The sequence below is a fragment of the Danio rerio genome, chromosome 10, assembly GCF_049306965.1.
Source record: "Danio rerio strain Tuebingen ecotype United States chromosome 10, GRCz12tu, whole genome shotgun sequence".
Lineage (NCBI taxonomy): Eukaryota > Metazoa > Chordata > Actinopteri > Cypriniformes > Danionidae > Danio > Danio rerio.
In genome coordinates, this window is record NC_133185.1 from 33979307 (window position 1) to 33994303 (window position 14997).

The 14997-nt window shown below is 33.8% G+C and overlaps 1 long non-coding RNA gene across 1 annotated transcript in view; it reads left to right on the forward strand.

The window, feature by feature from the left end:
- LOC141376396 (uncharacterized) overlaps positions 1-14997 on the forward strand; it is a 387511-nt gene that overhangs the window by 315062 nt on the left and 57452 nt on the right. The gene's annotated exons all lie outside the window — the stretch shown is intronic.

Below are 14997 nucleotides of genomic sequence, written 5' to 3' on the forward strand. Positions count from 1 at the left end.
TTCTTCAACGTGGCCTTTCTCTAAACACTGTAGCAGGTAAAAAGAGTCTTCAAAGCTATATCATGCATATTAATGAAGTTGCTCTTCATTCTCAGCTTCTTCGCACTGATTGGTTCTAACCAACTCTTTATTATGAATCAATGAACAGATTTGGTGAAAACTCAATGATGTCACTTTATACCGGTCGCTACAGACAACCATCTCCATGTTGAAATTTTCACAATGATCACATCATGGTAATGTTACTTCAAAATTTCAGTTTAAAGCAGAAGAAAGAATTTGCTCTAACAACGTAAAAACAACCAATTTTCACTTGTTAGCTAAATATATGTTTCCTAATGTGTTTTTAGCAGCGTGGCACACATATCTTAAAATATGTGTTTTGGTGTTTCGCGACCCTTTAAAAAATTGTTAAAACCTAATTAGCTTATTGTCATACCCTTGGCTCGTTCCTGCAGCTCTAATCACTGCTCTCCCTCACCAACCACCGCTCACCAGTCCCACGAGCAATCACCTACACCTGTACCCACAATCACTGTACACTATCCGGTATCTAAGTCGGATGGTTCTCTTTGCTTCTTTTCCTTCTTCCGCCCCTCTCCTCTTCTCCCATAGATATCGCCTTTTTACAGTACCTTCGGATGCACAAACAACTGGATAAGGGAAATGACTAAGCTATTCTGGTGTTAACCTTAAGATCTGATATGTTCCTGATAAACTGTATGTGAGATTACTCACCTTTTGATATTCCTCAGAACGGATTTTGTGTGCGATCGCTAGCATCAGATGTTTACCTTGTAAACTGTTGATGAGATCGCTAACATCTACAACACCACTCTCCTGCTTCACCACTCTGATTCAGTAACGATTTTGATAAAACCTGTAAAAGATAGCCATCATTGTCTTCCTTGTGTGCTAACATGACATTAAAATAACGTAAAACAACAAAAAAAATGTTGTTGACTTTTTGTCATTACATGTTTTACAGTGTGTATAGATGCAATTAATACATTATTTTAAAAAAAGCATCCTTAATGTGGTCTATAGAACTTGCTCACTATTGAAAGTCTTGCAAAATCATAATTAAGCTTAGATTGTTATTTGTTTTTATTATTGAGTTTGTAAGTTGAACTGGTCAGCCTGAGAATCTTTTAGAAAGTTTTTTTTTTTGGTAAACTAATTCAGATTATTCAGTAAAACACTTCAAAAGAATGATTCATGATAAATTGGATAGCACTGCTTCTTATGAATGGACTGTTCTTTACACAAACCTTATATGACATTGGGCTTTTTGGAGTATAGAGCACAGAATCACATTCATCATCAGTCTTTTACTCTGCTGCACATACAGAAGTCGTTCAGTGAATAAATGAATAAATGATTCATAACAATTTTTGTTTTTATGATGAACTATTCATTTAAGAGTGACCTCGAACTGAACTGAATCCGATTTGTTAATGAATCATTCAAACTGTTTTGTGAACTGAATCGAATGGTTAATAAATAATCAGAATAAAAGTTCAAAGGAAGGATTCATTCATGAAATTGCCATTGTTACTTGCCGTATGAACAGCCTTTTCTTTGCACAAATGTTTCAGTTTACTTGCAGTATATTCCACAGACTCTTCTACTACTTTGTTACATTCATGGCTTTTATTTTACATAGGTTTTTCCAATCACTATGAGTTTGGGCTTGCAGTAAGAAAAGAACAAAAAAAATAACTACTAAAAAACATTTTGCACTGAAGATAGTATTTCATACAGATTGGGAACAACATGATGGTGAATAAATAATCACAGAATTTCCTTTTTTGGGAGAACATTTTTTATGTAAACCTTTTTTTACAGAACTGATGCAGATTTGTAAATGAATCATTCAGACTCATTTCCACTTTAATGATTCTTTCATAACACTTTCACATTCTTTTTACTAATCCACATTATTTTGTAAGTGTAGCAAGAAAAGAACGACTTTGTAAATATTTTTTTAAAAATCCCTCAAAAATGAGCACCAAATCCTACAAACTTCTTATGACATCTGTGTGAATAAAATATAGAAATCTAATATTTAGAGTGAACTATCCCTTTAAGAGTCTGCAGTTTTAATGCAAACTCAGTGCCCTGTGGATGTTGATATATGCCTCAGCAAAATGCCAGCTGTTCTGAATAGCCGTCTTGTCGTATTGAGAACAACAATGTCAAGAATTCATCGCATTGTGTTCTTATAAGGAATAGCAGGACATGCCCACTTAAACACATGAGCCATTTATCCCTCTATAAAAAGCTTGTCAAGGTCACATTTGAAAAGCACGGCACTTGCCTTATTTTCACACATGAGTCATATTCATATTAGCTTCTCAGAAGGCACATGCATATTCTATACGTGCTCTCAAATGCATACTGGGCTCTTTCACACTTCAAGTTCTTCCTGTTCTTGCATGTATTCTCAGAATTCAGCTGTGGCCCTTGGATGAATGACAATAGCCTTTGTTGGTTTAATATGTACTGTACAGTGTTTTAAGCATAATATTAGCTTGAGCAAACACAAGTTTTCTGTCATAACATTAGTTGGCCTCTCACTCAAAACCGTCTTGTTTTCTTTCCATTTTGATGGAGCGTGTTTGGCTATAAAAATGGAAATGAAAAGCAAACCTTTGACTCTCTGCAAATCAGCTTTTTGATGTTTCGTTTTTGCACCATTTGCACAGCAATCAAAAGGTTTTTGCACCAAAAGCTGGATGATTTAGGTTTTTTTTTCCCTCTTCTTTTCTAAAGACGCAGCAGAGCCAAAATTAAAGGTTTGTGGCTTTCAGCGTTGAAGCTAATCTGTTTCTATAGCGCAATCCTAAACACAGATAAAGAATAAACAGTATAACAGCATACAGTGTATAAATATTAAAGCAGACACAGATAAGCATGGAGCTTCTTCCAGGAAACTACATTGTCATTTTTTCGGTTTATTAGATGAATATGTATTAGATGTTAAAACGCCACCTGCTTCCGACTAGCAATAGCAAGTAGAAAATCACAGTTAGTCGGTGTGGAGTGTGTAGTCGCTCAGTAGGTTAAAGTTTGTAATTTGTTGGTTTTAAAAGTGTTTTCTTGTGTAAACAACATGCCAAAACATATTTTGATTTTCTCAGACGCAAAGGTCCCTCTCACAGACAAGCATACACACTTTAATTTGCTGTTATTCTCCATATAACTCCATATAAAATTCAAACACTAAGCTTTTTTTGCAAAAGACCCACCTAAATGGTTAATTGTACCAACTGATCAACATTGAAAATTACAATCTTTACCTCTGTTCAACAGGGGAAACCACCAAAAATCAAAAACACATGATTATATGGTGTCATAGCTTTGTGATAAAAAAATTATAATGCAAGTCAATGGGGCAAAAACAGCCACCAACAGTAAATTAGGGAGGAAAAATTTAAATCTTATGCTGCACGAAAATAAAAGATTAAAGTCCACAATTACTTTTTATATTGAAAATAAGTAATTTTCTGTGTTTTTTTGCACCAAATCAGTGACATTTATGAATTTGCCAATTAAAGAGTTAAAACTATTTTCTGAACTTAACTTAACTTTCTGAATTTAACAGTTTTGATCATGACTAGGGTTGATTAACAGATTTATGCAAAACAAAATAGAAAAAAATATTTATCTGATGCATTTTTACAGCAGTCTAATTCAGTGGTTTCATTTCTAACATAAGAAAAGAATTCGCCCGGAGTGTATCGTTGAGGTTTTTAAAAAGTTCTAAACATTTTCCAAAATATGTGTCTAGATAAGATTTGTCACCAAAAATCATTCTACTAAATAAAAAAGTTCTGGCCAAATTAAGATTCAAAATCATCCCAGAGTGGTTGTCAACATCCCCAACAGCACATGAGGGTTAAACTAGGCTCCATAAATATTTAGTCTGATGATCGATGAGCCTGAGTATTATTAGTAATATTTATCAGCTATTCATCAGCTAGCACTGATAAATGAGAAGACTTTGATTATTTCTTGGCTTTTCATGTTATTAAAAAACAGTAACAGACCATTTCAGTGCGGTCATGTTATTGGCCCATGAACATTTCCTGCTTATCAATTTAATTCATAACTAACTATAGGCAAATCAATCATAACTTAATGTTACAACAGCTGTCATAACATTATTTATCAATATGTGGCTCTTTTTGGGTTCTCAAAATCTATAGAAATTCAAAATTTAAGCAAGGAATACGTTGGGACTTTTGTTTTGTTTTTGTTTTGGTCTATACTTAGTCTTATTAATAAACAAAACAAGGTCATTATTTCAGTTTTTGAATGTGCTTATTTAAAGTTATACTGTGTGTGTGTGTGTGTGTGTGTGTGTGTGTGTGTGTGTGTGTGCGTGCGTGCGTGCGCGTATGTGTGTGTGTGTGTATGTATAATATTACTGTATATAAACATTATTTTTTTCATTTATTTTAACAGACTGTTTACTAAGTCACAACATTCATCGTGGTGTTTTAATAGCCATTATGATACTTAAAACAGTCCTGTACTATAGTAGATGTAGTCTGACCAAACTACAATTTTATTCAATATAATAATGTGTTTTTATTTAAATAATTCTGCAGTCATTAAAAAAACTAGCTAGTTCAAACTGGATATATGCCTTAGAGCAGGGGTGCCCAAAGTTTTTTTCTATAAAAGGCCAAAAATATAACTTGACTGAGGGTTGCGGCCCGAAAGTAAATCCAAAAGTAAAATCATCTTGCAAGTCCTTTCTGAAATTTCTCTTATCTGTGTGCCACCGTCTTGATTTCTCCATCCTGCCTGTAAATATGCCATTGAAATATGACTGACATTGATTGTCGCAAAGCATGTGGAGCTGCACCTTGCATGTACGTTAAAACATAAAATTTCATTTACTCTTTGTTTTAAAGGTTCAATTTATTTATTTATTTATTTATTTTTATAAAGTTTGACAGTAAAACATCAACAAATAAATGTTATATTAAATAGAAAAACTTGTTAAAGCCATTCCAGTTCATCCCATTCCCTCCCTTTTCCTCTCAGATGACACTGTGAGCCAAATCAATCTTACCAAAGGCTAGTTTTGGCTCCCGGCCCTAGTTTGGGCATCTTTGCCTTAGAGCAGTGGTCACCAAACTTGTTCCTGGAGGGACTGTGTCCAACATATTTTAGCTCCAACCCTAATCAAACTCACCTGAACAAGCTAATCAAGGCCTTACTAGGTATACTTGAAACATCCAGGCAGGTGTGTTAAAGCAAGTTGGAGCTAAACCCTGCAGGGACACCGGCCCTCTAGGACTGGGATTGGTGATCCCTGCCTTAGAGCATAAAATCAGGTTTTACAGTATGTTGCTATACTTTTTAATGCTGTAAATAAAGCAGTCTATTACAATTTAAAACATATTTAGAATCCTTGTAGCGTGTTGTTTCAAGAAAGCAACCATTCATTTGTGTTGTTTTATTTTCATTTTTATATATTAATTTATACTTTATTTAATTATTTTATTTAGGCATATGATCGTTAGCCATTTTGATAATTACCCTTATATAATTTTATAGATTATTAATTAATGATTTGATTATAATTGTAAGTCAATGTCTCCATTTCAAGATCTGTATTGTCACTGGATATGGTTGTGAAGTAGTATTTGTCCATTGCTGTTGCTTGTGGTATAATAGCACTTGCATTGAATCATACACAACTAAGATTATTCCATAAACTCTGCTCTTTCTTTATCATCCTTACTTTGTCACCTTCTTCTGCTCTTCTCTGGCTTTCTCAGTCAACTCCTATATTAATAGGATGTTTAATCAGTTGGACACTGGTTAACAGGTTTGGGTACTGTACTGTGTGTGTAACTCTTCTCAGCAATTATATCTGTCTGTATGATCGTTAGTCATTTATGTAATTATCATTGTATCATTTTATTGATCATTAGCTAATGATTTGATAGTTATTGGATGTCACATTATTGTATGTTATATATATATATATATATGTATATGTTTCCATTTCAAGGTCTGTATTGTCTCTGGACAATGTTGTGAAGCAGTAATTTTCCATTGCTGTTGCTTGTGGTATAATAACACTTGTTGGACTTGTCTTGGTCAGAAGAAGTTAGAGCACTGAACCATACGCAACTAAGATTGTCCAATAAACTGCTCTTTCTTTATCATCATTACTTGTTGATAAAGAAACAGCAAAATGATCAGGCAAGTTTTTGTGTCATCTTCAAACTGCAGTGATATTAGAAATCTTGGTGTCATTTTTGATCGAGCTGTGGTTTAATAGTCACGTTACGTCTGTTGTTCGTACATGCTTTTTTTTACCTGAGGAACATTGCAAAAATCAAAGATATTGTGTCAAAGGAAGAGATGGAGATGCTTGTCCATGCCTTCATCTCTTCTCGATTTTATTATTGTAATGTTCTGTTCACTTGTCTGAACAAATCCTCTACGGAGCGATTGCAAGTTGTGCAGAATGCAGCAGTGAGGCGTTTAACTAACACCAGTAGGAGATCACACATTACACCTGTGCTTTAGGCACTTCACTGGCTTCCTATTAGTTTTAGAGTAAATTTTAAGGTTCTGGTCATTACACATAGAGCTCTGCATTGTCAAGCACCCCTGTATATTCAAAATCTTTTAAGCAGTCACTCTTGTAGCGGGTCTCTGAGGTCTTCTGGCAAAGACCTGTTAGCCATTCCCAGAACTCGTCCTAAGACTAAAGGTGACCGTGCTTTCTGTGTGGTGGCCCCCACACAGAGTCTGAAGTCTGGAACTCTCTTCCGAGTCCTTTTTGGTCAAGCTTTTAATTAACAGTATTTGTGTTTCTGTATTTGGATTTTTAATTAGCTTTATTATGTTTTAACATGTCTTCCTGTATTTTCATGTGTTCTTTTAGTTGTTTTCTCTTATTGTAAAGCACTTTGTGACTCAGTATCTGGGAAAGGTGCTATATAAATAAACTTTTACTTATTTAACTTACTTTGTCACCTGCTTCTGCTGTTCTCTGGCTTTCTCAGTCGACTCCTATATTGTTAGGAGATGTTAATTCAGTTGCACACTGGTTAACAGGTTTGGGTATTGAGTGGCTATTCTGGCTTGTTGTCTTGATACCCAGAATAACAGACATTTTCTGACAGGATCTGGCACCCAGGCCTAGATCTTATTTATCTGGCATGAGAGTGGGCTCTAACATCACTAAGAATAAAACATTGGTTTTTACAAGTGACAGAATTTTTTATAAGCACCGTCATCCTTTGTGGTTCTTCTAATTTGCTTAGCTCTCTTTCCTCTGTTCAGTAATGATATTTAAAAATGATTATTATTTCTTTATTTTTTGGCTTCACACTTCTCCAATGTGTGATTGGAATGATTCCTTCTGTGTAGCTCTTTTAAATAGTCATATCTGTCCTTCATATCTACTAAACAGCGCAACCAGTTTACTACAGCACTAGTTTATGCTGTATCCGTGTTCTTTTGCAGTGCCATTTTCAGGTCAGAGACCTCATTCTCTTTGCCATTTGTTCATTTTTGGAGTATTAATTACCTCATTTGCTCGAGCTCCTCCTGTATCTGTCTTTGCTCGACAGATCTCACCATAGAAACAGTTATTGGATTGTGTTCTCCTGGTCGGTCCTGGCACAGCAATCTGGTTTCAGCGAAGCCAAGTCATGATGGTCTTACATAAGCGATAAATTGTATTGTATTAAGCAATTACGCTTTTCAAAACAACAAACTCAATAGAGTAAATCATTTATTTAGCAGTGACTGCTTGTAGGACGTGACCCACGAGCGCATGTAAGAACCACACGTTTGGTTTTCAATACTGTGATTATTTGATTTTATAAATCAGATCTGAGCCTAGAAACCAGCGCCAGGCTCTCGTTTGTCTTGTTTATCCATAAAGACATTTTCCGCTGACGGTTTTTTTTTTTTTTTTTTTTTGCAAAGGCCAATATTTCTCTATAAAAGGATGCATAAACGCTTGCTCTTTTATTGAAAACGCTACATTGTTGTGTGATTGCAGTGGCTGCTGAAAAGCCCTCACAATAACAGGCTGTCTGAATGCGAGTTTCATTTGCGCCAATAATACTGTGTTTACTGAGAGCTGCGGGTGTGAGAGTGTGATAGAGAGATAGTGGTGTGTAAGTATCTGCAAGATTATCACGCCAATGCCGTTGCTTGATCTGCCGCTTTCATACAATTATCAGTCCGCTTCAAATGCCCATCTCATGGCACTTCACAGAATGTGGATTATAACATAATTATAATTAAAATATAAATTGAATGAACTCAATTGACTGTAGCTCCAGGTTAGGACTTCTCAAGAATGTGCTAATAAATCTCTACGATCTCTCTGCTTTTCTTTTGCCGCAGCTTCTTCAGTTTGGAGGCCGTGGCCCCAGAAAACCCATAGCGATCTTTTCTTTTCTTTCATCCGTGGCTTTTTTCCTCTTTTCTCGGATTTAAGTCTTTAAACTTTTCATCTCTGCTGGTTTTCCACTGAGACTCATAGCTTTAGGCTTTTTATTCCCAAAATAATGCTTGTTTTATCTGTTTGAGGTCATTTTTATTTATTTTTTATTATTGTTTTCTGATCAGATTCTATTTAATTTGACTACTTTTGACAGTTTTTAGATACAGGAGCCACCAAACATTGAAAGTGGAAGTGTCCTCAAATATAATTGAAAATGTAAAGTGTCCTCAAATATAATCCCCCTCTTTCTCATTGTATTGAAAAGTTTGGACAAATATAATGAATGTCAGTGAGATCTGTTCACAATTATCAATTATTAATATTAGCTAATTATATTTTGACAAATATGTTTTTAATTATTAATTAGCATATATATATATATATATATATATATATATATATATATATATATATATATACATCTTACATATAAATGTGTATATATATATATATATATATATATATATATATATATATATATATATATATATATATATATATATATATATATATATATATATATATATATATATACACATTTTCCATATCTCCTTCACCAAACACACCTGATTCAGATCCTCAGCTCAAACTGATCCTCAGCAGAAACTGTAATGGGTGTGACAAAAAAGAGACATCCATAACATGCACTTTTGGTACTGTGTTGAAAATAATACTAATGCATAATTAACATAAAAAGGTTTCCCATTCTAAGCACTTTTATTGATTTTATTGATATTGATATGTTTGTTACTTTTAATAGTCATATCAAAGATTCAGGACGATGGCTTTGTGCTTAAAAGTTTGAGTTTAGACCCTCATGCTACCTGGCAGTGGTGTTATCAGTGAATGTGAACTGACAAGAAGAAAAGCGAGACCAGCTCTTATAAGTTACCTCAGAAGATGAAAGAGCTACACGAGTTCCCCATTAATGGATGTTGCAGGCTCTGATAAATGCAGGTCCTCATGTTGAAATAGTTTTATGTATATGTATATATCTATTTTTGCATTTTCCATAATAAATGGAAGTTTTTTTTTCTGTGTTTATTTGTACTGGTTTAATAATCTGGAACTGCATCACAATCTGAACCATAAATCTATGATCTGTTGCACAGCTACAGATAAGTTAACATATATAGATAATGCTTACGGAATTTATGCCTATAGTATATGAGTTTAACGTATTGTAACCCATGTAATGAAATATGCTTTATGTCATCAGATTTGCTGACACAAAGCTATACATAGTAGTACTGGCTTGGACCCCTTTTTGCCTTCAGACCTGCCTTAATCCATCGTGGCATAGATTTAACAAGGTACAGGACATTCCTCAGAGATTTTGTTCCATATTGACATAGTAGCATCACGTAGTTGCTCACGTAGTCCTAGGTTGTAACGAGTGGTTATTTGATTTACTGTTGCCTTTCTATCAGCTCGAACCAGTCTGGCCATTTTCCTCTGACATCTGGCAAGACATTTGCACCCACAGACCTGAAAAAACCCACAGAACTGAAAATTCCATTCAAAGTCATTTAATCACCTTTCTTCCCCATTCTGATGCTCTTTTTAAACTGCAGCAGAACGTCTTGACCATGTATACATGCCTAAATGCATTGAGTTGCTGCCATGTGATTTGCTGATTGGAAATTTGCGTAAACAAGCAGTTAGACATGTGTACCTTTTAAATTGGCCGGTGAGTGTATATCAACATTTTCAACAATCCCTTTTTACGAAAATCCACAAAAATGACAAAAACACTGTATAATGCATGCCAGACCGATAATACTGCACATTTGAGAACATACAACCCTGCAGTCTACATTCTTGCATTGGTTGTCAAGTATTCATGCATGCTTAACCTAAACATATAAAAAGACAATTTCACAAAGTCATGTTTTTTTGTTTTTTGCACAGATGCAATAACAACTTCTTAAAATATCACAATATTATAAAAAATCATGCCCTCAGAATGCCATTGATGTGTGAATGAACAGGCAAGTTACTTAAAAGGTTATTTATTTTTAGATGAAAGCTTTTAGATTTAGACTGTTACGGTTAGTAAAATAAATTAAAGTACTTGCAAAATTCATTTGTAAAGAAGACCATCAAAATATTTGTTAACATTAAGTTGGACTTGTTTGTTAAGTGGCATTTTTATGAACCAAGATAAGGTAATTGCTGCCAAAGGTGCATCAACAAAGTATTGAGCAAAGGCTATGAATACTTATGTACATGTAATTTTTACTTTTTTTATATATTTTTTTAATTTTTAATAAATTTGCAACAATTTCAAAAAATCTTTTTTTTTTCCACATTGTCATTATGGGGTATTGTGTGTATAATGTTGAGAAAATAAATTAATTTAATCCATTTTGGAATAAGACCGAAACATTAAAAACGAATGTGGAAAAAGCGAAGCGCTATTAATACTTTCCGGATGCATTGTAATATCAATTTACAGGTAACTGCTGTAACATAAACACAGATTAGAACAGAATAAACAATATTTTAACCTGCATGTTACCCTGTATATTGTTGTTTTGTAAAAGCAATATGTGACAATATACTGTAAAGTACAGTCGTATTTATTTATTTTTCCTTTAAGCTTTTCATATATAAAATTGTGTGCGCCATATGGATGTAAACAGATGTTGTTTAGTCTAGTGGGCTCTAAAAGGTTGTAGGTTCACACAGCATAAAGGGCAATCGGTGAAATATAACTATTGTACACTTGAGCAAAGCACTTAACCCCGCTGTACTCCAGTGGGACACAGACTTTGTAACATAAGATGGTCACTGTGTGTATGCGCATGTGTGCATATGTGTGTACATTTTTGCTACAGTATTGTGATTCTGTTATATATAAAGCAACACAATATGTATTTATCTTTTACTTTTATTTACAAAATCACTTTACATTCAAAAATTTGTAGCAAATGATGTACTTGTAAATCTTGGGAATGGCAATTGAACTCAACTATTGCAAAATCTTGATCTTTTCATTTATTCAGCAGTACATGTAAAGTATTTGGCACTGTTTTGTGCTGCACAGTGCACTTGAAAAGCAAATAATCATCTGTGAACACAAATAACTTACCTGCGATTTCCATGAGTCACTACAAAACCTGCAGAGACCCCAGTAAGCAGAAAGTTCTGTTTTTAAAGTCTTTTCTTCAAGCTCTGTTGCAGTAATTAGTATTGAAGGAAAGGTCAGCCACAAGATTACATGACCCACAGCTAACCTCAGCAAGATCAGGTCACCCCCGTAAATTGGATCACCATCTTGGTGGATGTAACTTGATGGGTTATGAGGTCACTGGCAGCCCTGAGGAAGCTGCTGAAGTGCCACTGAGTTAGAATACCACTAAAACCCAAAAGTTTCTCATTTAAGCATCGACTATCCACAACAACAATAAAGAATAGAAGTTGTTTATATATTGTACAGTGTAAAAAAATTGTTATTTAAACTTTTTTTAAAAAGTGTCCTTGCTGCCTTAATTTAAATTTAGTGAACTTTTTTTAACCATGTTTCATTGTAAAAACTGTGTTTTTAAGTATGCAAATACAAATTTAACCAGAGAAGCAGGAAATCCATTGAGAAAATGTTGTCAGTACAGGCCCAAACTGTCCAAAACCCTCCAAAACTCACAAAAAAAAAAAAAAATGGAGTAGATGTACTGTAAAAAAAGAAATCTGTAAAGTTTTACGTAATTAACGGCAGCTGTGGTTAACAGTATTTCACCATTAAAAATACGGTACAACCCATAAAAGTATTTTTTATTGTTACAGTAAACTACTGTATTTCATTAATTTATAGATGTAGTATATCTGTATTTTGAATTACCAACATTTACACATCTTTTGTTACATAGTCACGTTAACAGGTGGTAATAAGAAGGTTATGAATCAATGCTCATCACAAACAACTTTTCTCAAAGGCAGAAAAGTGTATCAATGTATAGAGGGTGTTCAGTGTCATTCACACTGCTACTAAACACAAGTATGGTAACACGCTTAAAATTAAAGTCATGAAATAAACATTGTTTATCAACATTAGACACAACATAAATGTACATCTAATGTACATAACTGATGAGGAAAACAACTAAAAAGATTCATAGTAATGTCAACAAAGAGCATAAATTGTGCCATGCAGGGAATTCTGGGAAAGTCATTTTACGGTGATTGGTCGTAAATATTAAGCAAACATACTGATAACCAGGTTATGGATTTACTGTAGCATATACAGTTTTTTACATAAAAATAACGGCCATTTTTTACAGTGTACACACACTTATTGTTACATTTTTAATGTAAAATGCATGTTCAAAGCATTCAAACTGAGCCCAAACCCACCCAAATTTTGTCCACCAGCTTAAGCCATTTTTTACCAGTACAATCAAATTCTAAACCTGCAGAATGATGTCCATTATCAGTCATCATCTAAAACAAATATAAATTTACTGTTGGTAAAAGTATTGCAATAAATAAATATAGCCAGGTAAAACTTTGATATACAAGTTGTCAACACATTCAATCCGGACAAGTTACCTTAAGTAGAAATATTAAGTCGTGATAACTAATTGGCATAATCATTTTTTTTTACAGTGTAGTTGACTAAAAGAACCAGATGACATTTTAGGTTGTGGGTTCTTTAACATTAGTGGTGGGAGTTACAAGCTGTCACGGGATTGTTTTAAGTACATTTCGCAATAAATATTACATTTTGACAGAACATTAGTAAGATGCTGTGTTTTTGTTGCCCAGTCTATCATGTAGAAAAACATGTCTGTGCTTTTTTTGTTGTGATCTTTTATATTTGAAAAATTCCATTGAAATATCTTTGTACTCATTTAAAGTACAGTAGCAGTTTTCTGTCATTCCTTTCACACATCCACTTCTGAACTCTGTTAGCATCTTTTATTGCTTTCTTTAGTGTTGTTGTTAGTCTGACAACTTTTTAAAAACTCATTTCAGAGTAAACAGAAGAACAATTAATTTGTGAAATCTTGTGTATAAACAAGCAATTCATTAGCAATAATTACAATGGAATAATTCACCCAAAAATGAATATTTACTCAATATTTACTGTCCCTTAAATGATTTCAAACCTGTTTGAGTTTCTTTATTTTGATTAAAACTTAAAGAAGATATTATGAAGAAAGCTGAAAACCTGTAATGATTGACTTCAATAGTAGAAAAAACAAATACCATGTAGATTAATGTTTACAGGTTTGCATTTTTATTTGGAAGATTATCTTTTGTGTTCAACAGAAAAAAAAATGGTTTGGAACTGCTAAAGGGAGACATAATTACATAATTAAATAATGACAGAACATTTTTTATTATTATTATAATTTTTTTGTGTGTGTGTGTGTGTGAACTATCCTATTAAAGCAACCCTATGAAACTCTTTCTCTTGCTGTTTCCCCTTGTGGTTGAAATGCCAAATTGCCTGTTACCAGTGCTTTCCAACGGGCATCATCATGTGCATTTGTTGACTAACCTGTCAGAAGCATTGTAAGCTGACAACTTGTTTAGAAACCATATCCACCGACCAGGTAAAATAGTCGTTACACTACATTATATTCAACAAATAGCATCACATGGCAGCCAGTTGTCTCTTTCAGCTTGTGCCATCAAGTGTAAGCCCTCTGATACATATCCAATCCATCTTCAGGCTCTTATCCAATCAGTCTCTTGGTTTTTCTTTGCTTCCTCTGACAAAAGCCTCTCAGGTTTCTTTGGTGGGTCTGCCTTAGTGTTCATGTTGGTGTTGATTTTTAGTGTCAGTTGTGAAGTTAAATCTTCAGTGAGTGGTGCTAAAAAGCATGTCATGTTCTCTCAGAAATATCTAAATGTAAATTTGTGGCAGTTAATAAAACAAATGGCTAACGAGGAGTTCTTAAGGTTAGTTATTTGCTGCTTTTGTAAATAAAGTTTAACTAAATGGCCTATTACATGGATCTACATGGACAGGAACTCAGTCATATACAGATGTCACCATTTCAAAACGTCCTACTGCTGCCATTGTTAACGCCGTCATAGAGGTAAATTTTAAAACCCTGTCCTACTTATTCAAATTTGTAATTAACAGTGAAAACTGTTAATATAGGCTTCTCTGGAACTGTGAATATTTCACTCAAATTTTATTTAGGCTACATTGTTATGTTAGTTAACAAAACAACACAATCTCATGGCAACTCGTATTGGTGCTAAAGCATATAGCAGACTTGTTTTGAAGCACTTCACCTCAAAGGTTATTCTTTTTTATCTAGTAGTTAACTGACCTACGAAAAATACATTAGAGTTAAGATATAAATTATAGCAAACAAAATTAGTTTCAAAACAATATTTTTTTCCACAAAAAATATACAAATTATATGTTTGTTTGTATCCATCCAACTGTGCTATATTTGTTCCAATCCTTGGAAAATAAGGATTTAGTTAATGCTTTACTGCTTCATCTAGCAGCATGTCCAGGCAAAGTGTTTAATAGCAAC